Source organism: Rana temporaria, chromosome 2 (genome assembly GCF_905171775.1).
Source record: "Rana temporaria chromosome 2, aRanTem1.1, whole genome shotgun sequence".
Classification (NCBI taxonomy): domain Eukaryota; kingdom Metazoa; phylum Chordata; class Amphibia; order Anura; family Ranidae; genus Rana; species Rana temporaria.
In genome coordinates this window covers 417,925,952-417,945,480 of record NC_053490.1, presented here as the reverse complement: position 1 = coordinate 417,945,480, position 19,529 = coordinate 417,925,952, and the positions used below count along the sequence as shown (strand labels likewise).

The 19,529-nt window shown below is 43.4% G+C and overlaps 1 long non-coding RNA gene across 2 annotated transcripts; it reads right to left on the bottom strand.

Annotated features, from left to right (window-relative positions):
• Nucleotides 1-1,405: 1,405 nt before the first annotated feature.
• Nucleotides 1,406-2,699, bottom strand: LOC120927491. Of its 2 annotated transcripts, XR_005747093.1 has the most exons (5): nt 2,367-2,699; nt 2,111-2,242; nt 1,925-2,004; nt 1,726-1,800; nt 1,406-1,460 (listed from the first exon to the last, which is right to left on the bottom strand). It is a non-coding gene; the product is annotated as an uncharacterized LOC120927491 (long non-coding RNA). The 2 variants fall into 2 exon arrangements; XR_005747092.1 differs by having other exon boundaries at nt 2,111-2,699.
• Between the last annotated feature and the right edge of the window lie 16,830 nt (nt 2,700-19,529).

Genomic DNA, 19,529 nt, shown 5'->3' with positions numbered 1-19,529 from the left:
TTTGTTCTGTAGGGGCAGTCAGCACCAAAGGTGACTGAGTATTTCAACAACAGTACACCTGCCACCCCACCTGTGATATACTGTGTTTCTGTCAAGTACCTTAGCAGGCAGGCACAGTTTGCTGAAATATTTGTTCTGTAGGGGCAGTCAGCACTAAAGGTGACTGAGTATTTCAACAACAGTACACCTGCCACCCCACCTGTCATATACTGTGTTTCTGTCAAGTACCTTAGCAGGCAGGCACACTTTGCTGAAATATTTGTTCTGTAGGGGCAGTCAGCACTAAAGGTGACTGAGTATTTCAACAACAGTACATCTGCCACAGCACCTGTGCACATCTGTTCTATTCTGTGTTGCTGTCAAGTTCCTTATCAGGCACTGTTTGCTGACATATTAGTTCTGTAGTGCCAGTGACAGTCAGTACTGTATAGGTGAGGTGACAAGTATTTCATCAACAGTACATCTGCCACACCACCTGTGCACATCTGTGCTATTCTGTGTTGCTGTCAAGTTCCTTATCAGGCACTGTTTGCTGACATATTAGTTCTGTAGTGCCAGTCACAGTCAGCACTGTATAGGTGAGGTGACAAGTATTTCATTAACAGTACATCTGCCACACCACCTGTGCACATCTGTGCTATTCTGTGTTCCTGTCAATTTCCTTATCAGGCACTGTTTGCTGACATATTAGTTCTGTAGTGCCAGTGACAGTCAGTACTGTATAGGTGAGGTGACAAGTATTTCATCAACAGTACATCTGCCACAGCACCTGTGCACATCTGTGCTATTCTGTGTTGCTGTCAAGTTCCTTATCAGGCACTGTTTGCTGACATATTAGTTATGTAGTGCCAGTCACAGTCAGTACTGTATAGGTGAGGTGACAAGTATTTCATTAACAGTACATCTGCCACACCACCTGTGCACATCTGTGCTATTCTGTGTTCCTGTCAATTTCCTTATCAGGCACTGTTTGCTGACATATTAGTTCTGTAGTGCCAGTGACAGTCAGTACTGTATAGGTGAGGTGACAAGTATTTCATCAACAGTACATCTGCCACACCACCTGTGCACATCTGTGCTATTCTGTGTTGCTGTCAAGTTCCTTATCAAGCACTGTTTGCTGACATGATTGGGGGGTATGTGATCGAGAGTCCTAAAAAAGGATACAGCACCTCATCCCAAAATAGATTCAAAGGAGGGGAATTTTTTGGAAGAGTTGGGGGGATTATTGCGGTGCGATGAAGAAAACCAGACAAAGTATGTATGTATATATAAAAATATATAAAAAAGGTTTATTCATTCAATTTTTACAAAATATAGTAATTCAATATACAGATAGTGCATAAATTATTTTGTGGGAGCAAGATCTAGAAATAATTTTTTCGATCAGGTCGACCCTACTAGTTTTGCCTCTTGGCTTCTTCAGGGGAATTAGGACAAGATCGTCTCTCTAGATTACTCTAAAGAGATGAAAAAGAATAAAACAATTTTAACATATGCATACAATATAAGCTCAAAAGAACTTCGATTATATATGTTCAACAAAACATGTCATGTATATAGAGTACAAACAAAAGTTTGGCTGGGATCTCTGGCGGGGCAAGAGAAACCAAAGTTCATAGGAGCAAATGCGCATATATCCACAGCCTGGTAGCAGCCAATGCTGTTCAGCCCATGAGAGGGGGCTGGCAGCAAAATTCCATAGGTAGGAGAAATAAAGTCTACCCTAGCTTCATGCACAGCCAGTCAAGGAAAAACCCCCTCAGGGTGGATATTGAAATCCAAGTTCAACTGACAGGACTTAAAAATACAGAAGAAAAAGAATCTATGTTAGAATATGTGTTATTAAATTATGATCTGTTTCAACTAATTAAACAAATCCATAATAGAGTCCATAGGGTTAATATATGTAAAACAGCCATACCTTGAAGCGTAATAAAATCAAGGTGAATACAGGGGAATTAAGTAAGACAATAACATGGGCACTGAAGAGCCTCAATTCATCTGAGAAAAAAAAAAAAAAAGTGTTTGAATAGATTTAATATACTTCATAAAGTTAGTGAGAACATGGGTAACTAAATTATTAAGTGTAAGCAAGGGATCAACTTACATGGAGTATTTAACTAGATGAACAGTCTGAGTGCAAGCAAACATCAGCTGGTGATAGAAAGTCAAAGGATAGTCGTTTGAAGCAAAAATCAAGGACCAGTCAATTGCAGCTGAAAAGTCCACAGATAATCTCCTTTAAAAAGGGTAGAAAATGAATGAAAATAAATGAAAAAGTGAAGGTTTAGCCATAAGTATTCAAACCTTACACAGAGGAGACAATAGTGAGGAGAGTGAATGGTTGCAGGATGGAAACTTACCTATCTTTAAGAGGAATAAAGACATCTGTCAGTACCCTGTTGGTAGCAGACAGATAATGATCATATCATGCTATATATAGCCTGTTGGGGAGGCGGGTGCATCGCGATTGGATCTCAGAGGTCACATGGTCGCTGAGATGCCTACAATTCCCACACTCCTTAGCGCTGAAGCAGCCGTGTCATATGATGACACCGGCCAATCAGCAGAGCCGCACTCTGGAGAAAAAGGAAAAAAGGAAGGAAACGTATGAGTGCAGAGGGGAGGAACACAGAGCACTAAAAGAGAGCGATTGCCAGCCAGCAGCACCAAAACAGTCACACATACACAGAGCGGCGTGGACCATAACCGCAAGCTGACTGATCAAGGCAAACCAAGCAATCAAACATGAAAGCAAAAGCAGTAGATCATATATTGTAGAAGTCAAAATATAATAAAGAATTAAGACAAACAAAAAATCACTAATAAGAAGGGGAGAGAGACCCTGAACAGGGATGTGAATGGGCTGATGTATGGAAAAGGGCTGTAGTGGCTTATTGGGAAGGATGCACATTACCTCCAGAACTAATTCGGGCTCAAGCTAGTCCCACATATAGGTGAACCCAGAAAGGAAAAATTGCCAAGCCAGAGACCCAAGCCAAAATAAAAAATTATATACAACATATTTACCAATAAAATGAAAAATGTAGGGTTTACACTATATGTACAAACATATGTATTCAGTATATTTCAATACATACAATCAAAAATCGACAACATTATTATTGATTCATAAATTATACATCAATATTCAAAGGAAGTAAATGTGGTTGTTATAATGATATATAGCAATATATAACACATTATTGCCCCCATCATAAATGGGAGCAGGTGGGTTGATTTTAGCCAGTGCCGGAACTTGCCCACTAGGTGGAATATGGGGCAAAGAGTTTGGTGGTCAAAGTAGAATACATGTAGGACCTGCTGGAGAGTGGCAATAGAGCAGGATGTAATGAGGAGGGAGGAAATGACCAGACCATAACACCTTTCTTAGATGGAATAACGTAGAGGCCACACCATTTTATTTAATAATAATAATAGGATTTCTTATAAATATTTCTTTCACAGAAAGGGCTTGAAACTGATATATTCGTTCAACCCCGGAAATTTAGTGGCATCTAACTGATGTATCCATTTGGTTTCAAGTTGGAGTAAGGTCTGGTCAATTCCTCCACCTCGAACATGTATAGGAACATGCTCCAGGGCTGAGAAACTTACAGCGTTAAGATCAAAGTCATGTAGGCAACCTACATGTCTATTTAAAGCAGTGGTCATTAGACGCTTATATAGAGGGTTGACATGGTCTCTAATGCGTTTAAAAAACGGTCTCTTGGTCTTGCCAACATAGAAACATCCACATTGGCAAGATGCCAAGTAGACGACGCCCACCGATTGACAGGTGACACGGAACTTTAGTTTGTGAATGCGACCGTTGGGTAAAAGAGTGACGTCATTGGTATATATAAACCGACAAATGTCACAGTTACCACAAGAAAAAGTACCTTTAATAGTAGATGTCTCACATTCACATTCATACATGTTTGCTGACATATTAGTTCTGTAGTGCCAGTGACAGTCAGTACTGTATAGGTGAGGTGACAAGTATTTCATCAACAGTACATCTGCCACACCACCTGTGCACATCTGTGCTATTCTGTGTTGCTGTCAAGTTCCTTATCAGGCACTGTTTGCTGACATATTAGTTCTGTAGTGCCAGTGACAGTCAGTACTGTATAGGTGAGGTGACAAGTATTTCATCAACAGTACATCTGCCACACCACCTGTGCACATCTGTGCTATTCTGTGTTGCTGTCAAGTTCCTTATCAGGCACTGTTTGCTGACATATTAGTTCTGTAGTGCCAGTCACAGTCAGTACTGTATAGGTGAGGTGACAAGTATTTCATTAACAGTACATCTGCCACACCACCTGTGCACATCTGTGCTATTCTGTGTTCCTGTCAAGTTTCATAGTCAGGGAGAGTTTCCTGAAATATATTTTCTGTAGGGGCAGTCAGCACTCTATAGGTGACTCTGTATATTTCACCAGCACAGTCTACCTGTCCCCTGTGATATACTGTCTGTGCAGTACATTGTTTAGTGCTGGCTTCCTGCTTATTGCTATAGGTGGAGAAATATATAGGTGAATCTCTGCCTATTTCACCAGCTTACACTTTTTTGTATTTAAAATTTCTCAAAATTAGGGCAAGACCCTAAATTTGAGAAATATGAGGAAAACGTCAAATAAGGGACATGGCCGCGGTCGTGGTGCTGCTGGTGGAGCTCCTGTTACAGGGAGAGGACGTGGTCGATCTGTGCCAGCTACAAGCACAAGTGAAACACCTTTCTCAGGTGCGAGTAGCCGACAGAGCCTGCAGCGGTATTTGGTCGGGCCTAATCCAGCTCTACGAATGTTGAGGCCAGGAGCAGAACAGGCGGTAGTAGATTGGGTTGCTGACAGTGCCTCCAGTTCCTTCACATTGTTTTCCAACCAGTCTTGTGCTGAAAGCTCAGAGTTGGCGCCTGCAGCCGATGTCCACCATCAGTCTTTCACCTCACCCCCTTGCAAATCAGCCAAGCAGTCTGAGCCCCAAAGCATGCAGCAGTCTCTTCTTCTTTTTGATGAGTCTGTTAGCATGTGTTCCCAGGGCCATCCACCTAGCCCAGCCCCAGAAGGGAAAGAGATTGAGTGCACCGATGCCCAACCACTTATATTTCAGGATGAGTTCATGGGGGGACCATCACAGCACGTCTTGCATGATGATGATGAAACACAGTTGCCAACTGCTGGTGCTTTTGCAATTGTGCAGACCGACAAGGAGGGCAGTGGTGAAGACTGGGTGGAAGATGATGTGGAGGACGATGAGGTCCTCGACCCGGCATGGAATCAACCTCATGCAGGTGACCCATGTAGTTCGGAGGAAGAGGCGGTGGTCGCACAGAGCCACCAGCACAGCAGAAGAGGGAGCAGGGTGCCAAAGCAGAGCATCCGTCCCCTAGACAGTAAGCCTGCTACTGCCCAACGCAGCAAGGGACCGAGCACACCAAAGCCAAGTCCAAGGAGTTCCCTAGCGTGGCAGTTCTTCACACAATGTGCTGATGACAAGACACGCGTGGTTTGCACGTTGTGCAATCAGAGCCTGAAGCGAGGCATAAACGTTCTCAACCTAAGCACAACCTGCATGACCAGGCATCTAAGTGCAAAGCACGAGCTGCAGTGGAGTAGACACCGCAAAAACCAAGAAAGGTCTCTGGCTCCTCCTGCTTCCTCTTCTGCATCAGTCTCGGGCCTCTCTGCCTCTTCATCCACCTCCGTAGTGACAGTGCCACCTGCCACCCCTCAATTAGAGGACCGGCAAGCAACACTACCACCTGGGTCACCAAACATCTCCACAATGTCCCATGGAAGCATTCATCTCCAAAACACTGGAGCGTAAGAGGAAGTACCCCTCTACCCACCCCTGAGCCCTGGCCCTGAATGCCAGCATTTCAAAATTACTGGCCTTTGAAATGCTGTCATTCCGTCTGGTGGAGACGCAGAGTTTTAAAAGCCTGATGGCATTGGCTGTCCCACAGTACGTCGTGCCCAGCCGACCACTACTTTTCCAGGCGAGCCATCCCTTCCCTGCACAACCAAGTGGGGGACAAAATCAGGTGTGCACTGCGCAACGCCATCTGTGCTAAGGTCCACCTAACTACGGATACGTGGACCAGTAAGCACGGTCAGGGACGTTATATCTCCCTAACAGCGCACTGGGTAAATGCAGTGGCGGCTGGGCCTGAGGCCGATGGCAGTTTGGCGCATGTCCTTCCACCACCGAGGATTGCAGGGCGCTTCAGTTTGCCTCCTGTTCCTAACTCCTTCTACTCCGCTTCCTCATCCTCTGCCGCCTCCTCATCCAGTCAGCTTAAGAAACTCACCACCAACTTCAGCACAGCCATGGGTAAACGCCAGCAGGCAGTTTTAAAACTTTCCTGTTTGGGGGAAAAACCACACACCGCGCAGGAGTTGTGGAGGGACATGGAACAACAGACCGATGAGTGGTTGACGTCATTGAGCCTCAAGCCTGGCCTGGTGGTGTGCGATAACGGGCAAAATCTCGTAGCAGCTCTGGGCCTAGCCGGTTTGACGCACATTCCTTGCCTGGCGCATGTGCTGAATTTGGTGGTGCAGAGTTTCCTGAAAACTTACCCCGATATGCCACAGCTGCTGCAGAAAGTGCGGGCCGTCTGTGCGCACTTTCGGCGTCCTCACCCTGCTGCTGCTCGCCTGGCAGCGCTGCAGCGTAACTTCGGCCTTCCCGCTCACCGCCTCATATGTGATGTGCCCACAAGGTGGAACTCCACCTTGCACATGCTGGCCAGACTGTGCGAGCAGCACCAGGCGATAGTGGAGTTCCAGCTGCAGCACGCACGCGTGTGTCGCTCTGCGGAACAGAACCACTTTACCACCAATAACTGGGCCTCCATGCGAGACCTGTGTGCCTTGCTGCGCTGTTTTGAGTACTCCACCAACATGGCCAGTGCCAATGACGCCGCTCTCAGCGTGACTATCCCACTTCTATGCCACCTTGAAAAAACCCTACTGGCGATGATGGAACAGGATGTGGCACAGGAGGAGGAGGAGGAGGAGGAATCGGGATCATTTGAAAGGCTTTCAGGGCAGTCATTCACAAGTGGCTCCGAGGGTGGGTTTGTGCACCAACAAAGGCCAGGTAGACAATTGTCTAGCAAGGGCACAGTTCTGGAGGATGACGCGGTGGAGGATGAGGAGGAGGAAGACATGGAGGAGGAGGAGGAGGAACCATGTTCACAGCAGGATGGCATCCAGACCAGCCCATGGCCAATACTGGTGCATGGCTGGGGGGATACAGAGGAAACAGATGATACACCTCCCACAGAGGACAGCTTTTCGTTGCCTCTGGGCAGCCTGTCGCACATGAGCAATTACATGCTGCAGTGTCTCCGCAACGACCGGCGTGTTTCGCACATTATGACAGGTGCTGATTACTGGGTGGCCACGCTGCTGGATCCCCGTTACAAGGACAATGTACCCTCCTTAATCCCCTCACTGGAGCGTGAACGCAAGATGCGCGAGTACAAGCGCACGCTGTTAGACGCGCTGCTGGTGCAATTCCCACCTGGCAGCGGGGCCACAGTGGAAGCAGAAGGCGAAGGCAAAATAGTAGGAGGAAGAGGTCGCCAACGCAGCAGGGGCACCGCCAGCACCTCAGAAGGCAGGGTTAGCATGGCCGAAATGTGGAAAAGCTTTGTCAGCACGCCACAACAAAAAGCACCACCAGCTGATATGGAACGTTTTAGCAGGAGGCAGTATTTCAGCAACATGGTGGAGCAGTATGTGAACACACCCCTACACGTACTGAATGATGGCTGTGCCCCCTTAAACTTCTGGGTCTCCAAATTGGGCACATGGCCTGAGCTTGCCCTTTACGCCTTGGAGGTGCTGGCCTGCCCTGCGGCCAGTGTATTGTCTGAAAGTGTATTTAGCACGGCAGGGGGCGTTATCACAGACAAGCGCAGCCGCCTGTCCAGATCCAACGTGGACAAGCTCACGTTCATTAAAATTAACCAGGCATGGATACCAGAGGAGTTGTCCGTACCTTGTGCAGAATAGACACCGGGCCGGCCTTACCCAGACATTTTTTTTTCTGAGCTTTCTAGAGTTGCCATTTCATCGCTTTCAAAGCAAAAACATATTAATTACACAGGTTCTCTGGCTGATTAAGGTGCTGTTAATGAAACTCACTTGGTGCCTTATCGAGTCTATCGACATTAAATTAGCCCCAGAACCTGTGTAACTCTGTGTTCAGGTTTAAAGGGATGAGGTAGCAACCCTAGATCTGTCTAACTATTTTGGGGTTTACCCTAATTTAAAAAATAAATCAATTAAAAACCAAAACCTGCTGTGTTGGCTACCTCCTCCTCCTCCTCCTCCTCCTACACCGCCGCTTCCACCTTCAGTCACATTCTTAGGCTTGCGCACTGCAACTGCTTTCTTTAAGTCCCACCAGAGGTTCTCAATCGGATTTAAGTCTGGTGACTGCGATGGCCACTCCAAAATGTTCCAGCCTTTAATCAGCAACCATGCTCTAGTGGAGTTGGAGGTATGCTTGGGATCATTGTCCTGTTGAAAGGTCCAACGTCTCCCAAGCCTCAGGTTTGTGTCGGACTGCATCACATTGTCATCCAATATCTCCTTGGTACTGAAGAGAATTCATGGTACCTTGCACACGCTGAAGTTTCCCTGTACCTGCAGAAGCAAAACAGCCCCAAAGCATGATTGACCCCCGCCATGCTTCACAGTAGGCAAGGTGTTATTTTCATCATAGGCCTTGTTCTTCCTCCTCCAAACATAGCGTTGATCCATGGGCCCACACAGTTGTAATTTTGATTCATAAGTCCACACAACACAATCCCAAAACGTGTGTGGTTTGCCCACATGACTTTCGGCATACTGCAGTCGACTCTTCTTATTCTTTGGAGACAGCAAGGGGGTGCGCCTGGGAGTTCTGGCATGGAGGCCTTCATTACGCAGTGTGCGCCGTATTGTCTGAGCAGAAACTTCGGTACCCACATCTGACAAATATTTTCTCAGTTCCTCAGCAGTCACACAGGGACTTTTCTCCACTCTACGCTTCAGGTAGCTCACAGCAGTCAAAGTCAGCATCTTCTTTCTGCCACGACCAGGTAGCGTTTCAACAGTGCCCATTGCCTTGAATTTTGCATTTACTACTGTATTACAAAACCAATTGATATCATTTTAGTTGCATATGGTTCTTTATGAAGTCCTTGTAGGATTTCATTCTGAATACAATTACAAATGTACACTAAATTCCCTAAAACCCTTTACAGCATTGGGGGGTTGAATAATTTTGAACAAAACTGTATGGACCTCGTCCTCCAAGGTCAAAATTATTATATTTTTTATTTTTATTTTTTTTAGGTTATTTTGAGTTATTTCCCTATCCACATTTATTTCCAGAGTACTTGCCATGCTCTTCCCGACATTTTGCTGCCATTTGCAGCCCTCCAGCACTTTCCCTTAGTTTTTTAGAGACATTTTTGTAGTCAAAAGTCCGGGTCCCCATTGACTTCAATGGGGTTCGGGTTCGGGTCAAAGTCCGGGTTCGGGTTCGGTCCCGAACCCGAACTTTTTTCAAAGTCCGGGTTCGGGTCCGAACCCGAACATCCATGTGTCCGCTCAACTCTACTCAGGATGCATTAAGTGAAAAATATGAGGGTTTATAACCCCTTTATTTGCATTCTATTAAAGTGTGGCAGGTTTGCCACAGATTTTCCAGCTTGTCTCAATTTGCATAAAAGATAGATAAAAAAAGACAATGTGGCAGTTTAGTGTGTTAATTCTGCTGATCTCTAGTTCATAGCATGTGTCACAAATTTATGAAAACAGAGAGACATTCATAGATTACTTGCAAACATTTGCAAAACAGGATGGGGTGATTGCTTTATTACTGCAATTTTGTAAGATTATGTACCAAGCTATATTTAGAATGGAAAATGTACTGTAGGTAATGGTTCATTAGTTTAAAGTTATTAGAATGTATGTGTAGGGTGCACAAAAACGAATTCCCTCTGCCCTCTTATTTTGCCACGTAGTCAATTTGCTTTTATCAGAAAAAAACTGAGAGGATTTTATGAGGCAATGCAGAACTGAACACTACCAGTTTTCTTTAGTAGTTAACTACTTTTGTGATCCCATACATTGTTACCAGAGAGATAAGAGCAACACTGTAGGCATTTGTGTGTTACCCTCTTATATGGCTCTGTTAAACTGGCCCCGATTTACCATTGGGTACAGTAGGCATGTGTCTATAGGCAGAAAAATATGTTTAATAATTGGCCACACATATTTCTATCATCAGTAGAAAGAGTCATCTCATATAAGCCTATTGTAACATGATCACAATATTCTTAGACAGATTTAAGACAAGGAAACAAAGAATTGTACAAAAAAGTGGGAACTGCCCCAATCTATAACTAGCCTTTGCACTAATGCGTACATGGAAGAGCAAAGTATATCACAACCAACATTTTCCCAGCCCACTTAACAGCTAGCCTGCAAAAAAAAAAAAAAGATCTTGTGTAACAATTCACATTAAAAACAGAGGGTTTTGTTTGCACACATTTATGCCACGTACACACGGTCATTTTTTGTGATGAAAAAAAACAACATTTTTAAAAACGTCATTTAAAATGACCGTGTGTGGGGAAAACTTTGTTTTAGCCTACACACGATAATTTTTTATGACACAAAAAACGACGTTTTGAAAAACGACATAAAAAATTGAAGCATGTCCGAATTTTTTTTTTGTCGTTTTTCAAAACGTCGTTTTTTGTGTCATAAAAAATGATCGTGTGTAGGCTAAAACGACGTTTAAAATTACGTTTTTAAACCCGCGCATGCTCAGAAGCAAGTTATGACGCAAGCTTGAATGGAACAGAGTGCCGCCGTACGTGCTGAACGTAACCGCGCTTTGCTAGAGCATTTTGAAAAAACGATGGTGTGTAGGCAACGTCGTTTTTTTACAAGACAAAAAACGACCGTGTGTATGCGGCATTAGAGTTTGGACCGCAGTACACAGAGGAGCCTTGACATGGGCACTGCAGCTTACACCTATATTTTCCAATGTGTGAAAAAAAAAACTTTAGCCAGATTCATAAACACTTACGACGCGTATCAGTAGATACACCGTCATAAGTCCGAATGCGGCGCCGTTGTATCTATAAGCGTATTCTCAAACTGAGATACGCTTCTCTGTTGCTAAGATATGACCGGCGTAAGTCTCCTACGCCGTCGTATCTTAGCTGCATATTTACGCTGGCCGCTAGGGGCGTGTATGTTGATTTACACCTAGAATATGTAAAAGCAAGATACGCCTATTCACGAATGTACTTGCGCCCGATACGCTGTATACGTAAGGCGTTTTTCTGGCGTAAAGATAAACCACCAAAAAGATGGCGCAGCCCATGCAAGGTATGGACATCGGAATAGCCGTCGTATTTTACGTCGTTTGCGTAAGTGTACGTGAATGGCGTAGGTTATGTTCACGTCGAAAGCAATGAGTATTTGCGACGTGATTCTGAGCATGCGTGCGCATGCGACATACGATCGATATTTTGAATTAGGCGGGGTTACGCCGGGCCATTTGCGCTACGCCGACGTAACTTAGGAGGCAAGTGCTTTGTGAATACAGTACTTGCCTCACTATGTTACGTCGGCGTAGTGCAAATGGGATGCGCTATGCCGGCATAAAGATACGCGCCTCTACGTGAATCTGGCTACTTTTGCAGGCTAGCTGGTAAGTGTGCTGGGAAATCCTTGTTTGTTAGGAAAACAAGTACATGCTTTATATTTTTTAAAAGGAGAACCTAGCAGAGGGGTGTTACGGCTTTTAACCACTCTAATACTGGCATATAGTCAGGAGGACTCTCCCATCCTGGGTGGGCATCATATGATGTCCTCTGCTTCTCGCCCCCTGTGGGCCCACAGCACAGGGATCGGGCATATCATTCGGGACTCAGCCAGTTTCCTATCTGGGTAAAGAGCCAATGAAATTGGCTCTTTACCGCATGACTGGCTGTGTCCAATCACAGCCAGTCACTATGCAGATCGGCATGCACGCTGTTCGTGCGCGCCCCCAGGGGCGCACAGTGCTGAGTTTGGGGTCGAGGCTTGTCCCTCGGACAAAGCTCAGCACCAATCAGGGTAAAGAGCCAATGAAATTGGCTCTTTACCAAGTGATCGGCTGTTACCAGGTTTTCCTTCTAACACACAGATCCAGTGTGAGGGGGAGATTTTGGTAAACAGTGAATTGCCAATTACTGTGAATTTACTGTGCTCAGATTTCCCCCCTGATTAAAGAGGACCTGTCATCAATCCATCCAAGTACCTGTCTGAGCTCATCAGGGAGCTCTCACCACCCAGTTACAGTTCTGATTCTGATTCTGGTTCGGAATATGAGCCCGTCGAAGCCAGTATATTGGTATCCAAATCAAAGGAGGAAGTTGTCCATCCAAAAAGAAGATGGTCTGAAGACCAGACAGCAACCAGGAGTGCCAGACACCCCAATGGCCAATCAGCAAATGCCAACAGCGCTAGTCGCCAGGAGGGAAGGCCCAGTACAAGCCCTGCTAGACTCCAGGAGGAAAGGCCCAGTACAAACACTGGAATTTCACGCCAAAGAATTAGGGCCCAAACCCAGCTTCAGGATACCTTGGTAAACCCATTGTGGCTGCCTTCTAGCACAGGGTCAGCCACAATCCCTTCTTTCACTACGCAGCCAGGTGTGCAGGTCAACACCAAATGTTTCCCTGAAATCTATTTTTTTTTCCCTAATGAATTAGTTCAAGGAATTGTGGACCAAATCAATCTTTTTGCCCGTCAATTCATAGAAAACAACCCCAGCTCCAGCTATTCTCCTTTGCCATCCGAACCAATATTTAAGGTTTTTTTTTTTTCTTAATTCTACTTTATTTTGTTTTTTTTCCCCCAAGTACAATATTTTCAAAATTACACACACCCATATCATAAGGTGCGTAGTGCATTCAGTGAAATATAAAGCCAACACCAACATTGATTATAACATATGTGAGATAATAGTCCTGCCTCGTTCCCACCCCCTCTCTTGTCCCTACCACCTCCCCCCACCCTCTCCCCCCCCCACCGCCCCCCTCCCCTGCCTCATCTTTCCCTCCCCCCAGTGTATCACTAATGTCTTCTTATAAAAAAAAAAAAAAAAGCCAACCGAGGTGGGAGAAGGAAATTGCCTCTTTCACAACTATAGCTCGTAGTCTCTTTTTTTTTTCCTTTGGGGAGAGGCTAAAATTTAGTACAACTTGCTTTAATTTTTAACTGTTGAAAAAATTACTATCTTCTATGGTTGGGGGAAGTTTCTACTGGTAGCGATCTTTTACCTCTACAGAGGGAAGCCTGTGTATCTCAACCAGGGTCCCCACACTTTTTCTAACCTTTTATGATTACCCTGTTTGATACAGGCCACTCTCTCGCTCTCAATCAGCACATTTATGGTTCCGATCCAATTTCTAACAGATGGGGGGCCATGCGCCTGCCAGCGTTGCGCAATTAATTTGCGTGCCTGAAATAGGCCTCGCAGCACGCCCTCCAGTGTTCCCGGGGATACTCTATGATCTTCCATATCTCCCAGGAGGCAGGTTCTAGCGTCTGGCTCTAAAGAGGTCTTAAAAATGCTATTAAGTTTGTTGATGACCTATTTAAGTTTAAACGGAAGATATATGGGCATTCTAAATAAAAAAAGAAGGAACATCTGGTCCCTTTAGCTCCTCGTCTACCAACAATATATTCATTGGCCAAGATTCATAAAACTTTAACCAATCCCCCTGTAAGACCCATCATCAGCGGGATTGACTCCATAATGTTGCGTGTTATTAACTTGTTAAGTTCTGTTGAATGGAAATCAACTTACCTGTTGATAACTGCGGATGTCGCATCGCTATACACAGCGTTATAACATCAATTGGAACATGAGGCAGTGCACCACTTTCTTTTTTGGGATTCCAATATTTCTGTTATGCAGAGTAATTTTATAATGGAACTATTGGACTTCTCGATGACATATAACTATTTTTGGCACAATGGGGCTCATTTCTTAAAAATTAAAGGAGTGGTCATGAGAGCTAAATTTGCTCCTAGCATGGCCAACCTTTTCATAGCAAAGTGGGAGGAACACGTGGTTCTACATGACAGACGCCCGGAGCTTGTCATGTGGAAAAGATTTATTGATGATATCCTTTTCATATGGTATGGGGATGGCCAATCTGTCCATGTCTTTCTATCCCATTTGAATAACAACAACAGGGGCATAATCCTCAGCCATGAGATAAGCCCCAGTGATATTCACTTCCTGGATCTAAACTTCTCAGTACAGGGGGAAAGAATTATTACATCTTCTTTCTTCAAACCAACAGACAGGAATGGTTATATTCCTTTGGACTCCTGTCATCAGCATTCCTGGCTGTCGGCTCTCTCTAAAGGCCAGTTCTTACATCTTAAACAAAACTGTATTCACGCTGATGACTTTTATAGGGAAGCCTCAGTCCTAAGGACTAGATTTCTAGCCAAAGGGTATGACAGCAAAGTTTTGGACTCCCTGATAATGGAAGTTGGCAATAGAGATTGTCAAGATCTCTTGGGTGATAAACCTCCTCGAGTGGACAACAGAGGACTTTAGTTTGACCTTTCTTACCACCTATTCCAGCCAATGCTGTGCAATAAAAATAGTTGTTAAAAGACATTGGGCCATCATCAAAAACATTTGTGTTCTCGGCCCCTTGCTAACCAATCAACCTTCTGTGCTTTTTAGGGGTGCTTCCAATCTGAGGCATATTATAGTGCCTAATTTCCCTGATCCACCAATCAGACCCACTTTTTTTGGAGACGTTAAGGGGTACTATCTCTGTGAAAATGGCAAGTATGCAAAATCAATGCTCATCGAGGCAGAAAAATTACAGAATTCACTTCAGTCGGCACAGGAATCTCATATTCCATAACGTTTCTAAGCTCTGTCTGACCCCCCTGAGTAAGGGCAGTCACAGGCTTTCTGGTAAGCCTTTTATCATATAGAGGTGACGGGTTATCACAGGTGTCGAGTATTTCATTTATACATTGCACTTGGAGCCACTATTGGATACCAGCATCTATGAACTTTAGATTAAGCTTCTATACAGCACTCAATAATTTTTCTCTTGTGCATTTTGCACGTGAATTTGATGTTTTTCCATATGGTTGCAAGATCATTTTTTGCTATCTTTGAATATATTTAGTATTGTTCATTATTATATTGCACTGCCTTCAACAATGTGATAGGTTGGCAGGAATTGATGTGTGTAATTTATGCTCCTAGAATGCCTGATGGTGCTTCTTGGATGTTGAGCCTCTGTATGTGGCCAGGATGTGTAAAAGTCTCACACATGTGGTGTCGCCATACTCAGGAGGAGTAGCAGAATGTTTTTTGGGGTGTCATTTTTGCTATGTACATGCTATATGTTGGAAATATCTTATAAATGGACAACTTTGTGTAAAAATTGGGTTATATTTTTTTTCACATTTTCCAAAAAACTTCTGGAAAAAAAATGAACCATTCAAAAGACTCACTATGCCTCATAGATTATACATTGGGTGTTAGATTTCCAAAAAAGCTTTCCTTAAGTATACAAATTGATCAAATTGTTGTATTGGCTTTTTTATTGTAAAACTATAGCTAGGCATTTACCTTTCTTATTGCTATTTTCATAGAAAAGTTTCTGGGCTAAAGTGTAGTTTTTCCTAACTCTTCGACTAAGTTCTTCTGATAGGAGTTTATGTGTTTGAATTAGTTCTTTAAGTATGTGTTTAGCTTTCATCTGTTTATGAGAATTTTTGAAGGTTTATATTTTTGTCAGGAGAGCATATATTTTAGCTTGTTTGATTCATTTGCATGCTGTGGCTCTTGAGATTAGAAAAACCTCTAATTACACATTTATGTGCTTCCCATGTGTAATGGGGTTGGTATCTGAAGTGCTGTTATCAATAAAAAAAATCAGATATATGTTTGTTAATGGTGTATAAATTATTAGGATTGGTAAACAACATTGGGTCAAGAGGCCATGTTTTTGTCTGATGATGGCTCTCAGGGAATTTAAGAGTTGGGTGGTGGTTGGGTGGTGATCTGAAAAAAACATGGGTTCAATTGTTTCTTTTGGAAATTAAAGGGGGGACAGGTTTCCAGCGGACAACTGTTTCTTAGCATGCTAAGAAACATGTCCGCTGGAACCATGTCTGCCAGACTTGTCCGATGGTCAGTATGACTCATCGGACATGTCCGCTGGCCCGAGAACCCACGCATGACGTCAAAGTGATTCGACGCATGCGCGGAAGCATTGAACTTCCGGGTTCACGCACGTCGCCGCGTCATCGTCGCTGCCGTGTCACCGCGTCGTAACCGCATCGTCACCGCGTCGTCTGTCCGCGGGAAATTTGGTCTGATGGTGTGTACAGCCATCAGACCAAATGATCCCAGTGGACATGTCCGATGAAAACGGTCTGCGGACCGTTTTCATCGGACATGTTGGGTCGTCTGTACGAGGCCTAATATGTTATGGGCTATGTTGAAATCTCCACCCAATTTTAGGATTCCTGTTTGGAAAGGTTAGAGCCATGATTACTTTTATAAAGAATGTGATATGTGCTTTTTTAGGGCTGTACATGTTTGCTATGGTAGTTGGTTTTCCCCATAATGTACCTTTGATCAAAAGGCAGCGGCTTTCATCATTGGCTAGGGAGTCAGTGATCTTTAATGCCGCATACACACGATCAGATTTTCCGATGGAAAAAGTCTGATGGACTTGTTTCTTTGGAAATTCCGATCGTGTGTGGATCTGACTTTTTTCCATTGGAGTAAAAAAATAGAACATGTTTTAAATTCTTCCGATAGAAAAAAAACAGATGGGAAATTCTGATCGTCTGTGTGGAATTCCGTCGGAGAAAAATCCATGCATGTTCAGAATCAAGTCGACGCATGCTCGGAAGCATTGAACTTCGTTTTTCTCGGCTCGTCGTAGTGTTTTACGACACCGCGTTTTGGACGGTCGCAATTTAGTCTGACAGTGTGTAGGCAAGACTGATGGAAGTCAGCTTCATCAGAATTCCGACGGAAAATTACATCAGATTTTATTCCATCGGAATTTCCGATCGTGTGTACGTGGCATAAGGGTCGATTTTTAGAAATTAGGATAACTGACTTTTGTTTTGGCTATGCTATTGGTTGCATGCAAAACTGTGGGAAATTAGCTATTGGGTAGTTTTGGTGTTGGAGCGAAAATAGGTTTCTTGCAGTAGAATAATGTCTACTTTTTTTCATATAAGCCAGTAGTTTGGATCTTTTCAACTTGAGGGTTGCCATTATTTCTAAAGAGGAGATGTTGAGTCTGGAATTGGTCAAGTAAGTTAAGGGAGTTTGGGGGAGGTAGACAAAAGAAAAAAACACACCTTAGCCCCTGAGGGGGGGGGGGGATATAGACTATCTGACTGCTTGAAGAGGAATGCTCTTCAGTCTGAGTTAGGAGTTGTCGGGGTTGTTCAGCGCTGACTTGGTTTGCCTGTGCTGTGGTGGGAGGTAGTGTGGAAGAGGAAGGCGGCACAGAAGGAATTGTTTAGAAAAGAGGACTAAGCAAATAGGAAAAAATCAGAAACGAAAGTTTGTGGGAGGAATAAATCCACTACACTACCGTGGTCCGCTTTATCTATTGAAAATTTGATCTTGAGTTTAAAGTAGAAGAGGTAAAACTATAATGTACAAAGAGAGAAACAACAGAAGATAAAGGTAAATTGCCCTTAAGAATAGAAAAAAGGATTTTGTATCCTGTCAGGTAGCTATATTAATAGCTACTGAGCTTATTTTAATTATAATTATGGATTTGTGATTGTTTATGATGCATAATATACATATTTTAAAGATTGTATATCGGAAAGGAGCATTATCCAGGTCAGAAATATCTAAAATACTTCTTTAGGAGGTTATCTTATGAACGTCATTAAGGGAGATGTGTTCTCTATACCATTTGTGTTAACTCTTTCAGACAATATGGTAATGTAAAATGTATATACAGTATATATGTTATACAGTTAGGGATCCAAAAATGACAAAAAGATGTAACATAATAAATTGAACTTTAACATTTTGTAAACTGATAAATAAACTGTTACAGTATGGATTAGATAAGTTTTACATTCATCTATAAGTGTGTCAGTTAGGTAATACAAACTCTACAGGTTCATTCAATTTACTTAGGGTTAAGTATAAACAGAGGTTTTTTTTACTGTATATCATATTTCATATATATATATATATATATATATATATATCATCCTATTTCTGTTCATTATTAGGGATGAGCCAAACACCCCCCCGTTCGGTTCGCACCAGAACCTTCGAACGGACCAAACGTTCGCGCAAACTTTTAGAACCCCATCGAAGTCTATGGGACTCGAACATTCAAATTCAAAAGTGCTAATTTTAAAGGCTAATATGGTTTAAGAACCCGGCTCTTGCCCCAGGGAACATGTATCAATGGGAAAAAAAGTTTTAAAAATGGTAATTTTTTTCTGGAGCAGTGATTTTAATGATGCTTAAAGTGAAAAACAAAAATTGAAAAATTCCTTTAAATATCATACCTGCTCGGTGTCTATAGTATGCCTGTGAAGTGGCACATGTTTAGAACTGTCCCTGCACAAAATGACATTACTATAGGAAAAAGGTAATTTAAAACTGCTTGCGGCTTTAATGTGATGTCTGGTCCCTGCAGTATGGATGAAAATCATTGAGAAAAATAGCATGGTTCCCCCCCTCCCCCCAGGTCATTACCAGCCCCTTTGGCTAGCATACTTTGAACAGCAGTATACAGGCGGTGCAAACAAGACAGGGACTGTAGGTTTTTCGTTAAGTAGAATCTGTTTGTAATTTTGAACTGGTACTTTTTTTAAATGTAGCTCCAGCCAAAAAATCTATTTTTAAGCTTTTTGGAAAACATAGAGAGGGGTTATCACCCCTGTAACATTTGTTTTGCTGTCTGTGCGCATCTGTTCAGAAGATTGCTCCTCACTTTCTGTCCCAATGACAAATGATTTTTTGAAAATGTGTTTTTTTTAGTGAAACAAGGATTGGTGATAAAGCATCAGTGGACAGGAGACACCTCTTACAGAAGAGAATTTCCCTTCCTAGGGGTAGATTTTCTCTCACTTCCTGTTGTCTCCTTCCGTTTGCAAGTAGGACTTGGTGGGCGCAGGAATGGGCGCAGTGAAAATACTTGCTGATCAGCCACTGCCTGTGATATTAATTTGACAACAACAGCAATTGTATTCACGTGGCTTTAGGTGCACACTGTGGAGGACACATCACACCACGTGAAAATACTTGCAGCATGATCCCCTGCCTGTGGTATTAATATAAGAAAGATCCCTGATTAATCGCGAGAATATCGCAATCTCGATTCACCCTTCCCCCACCTGCGATCTCCACGCGGGATGACCCGTGATCTTTATATGTAGCTGCCGGTTCCACCTAACCAGCGT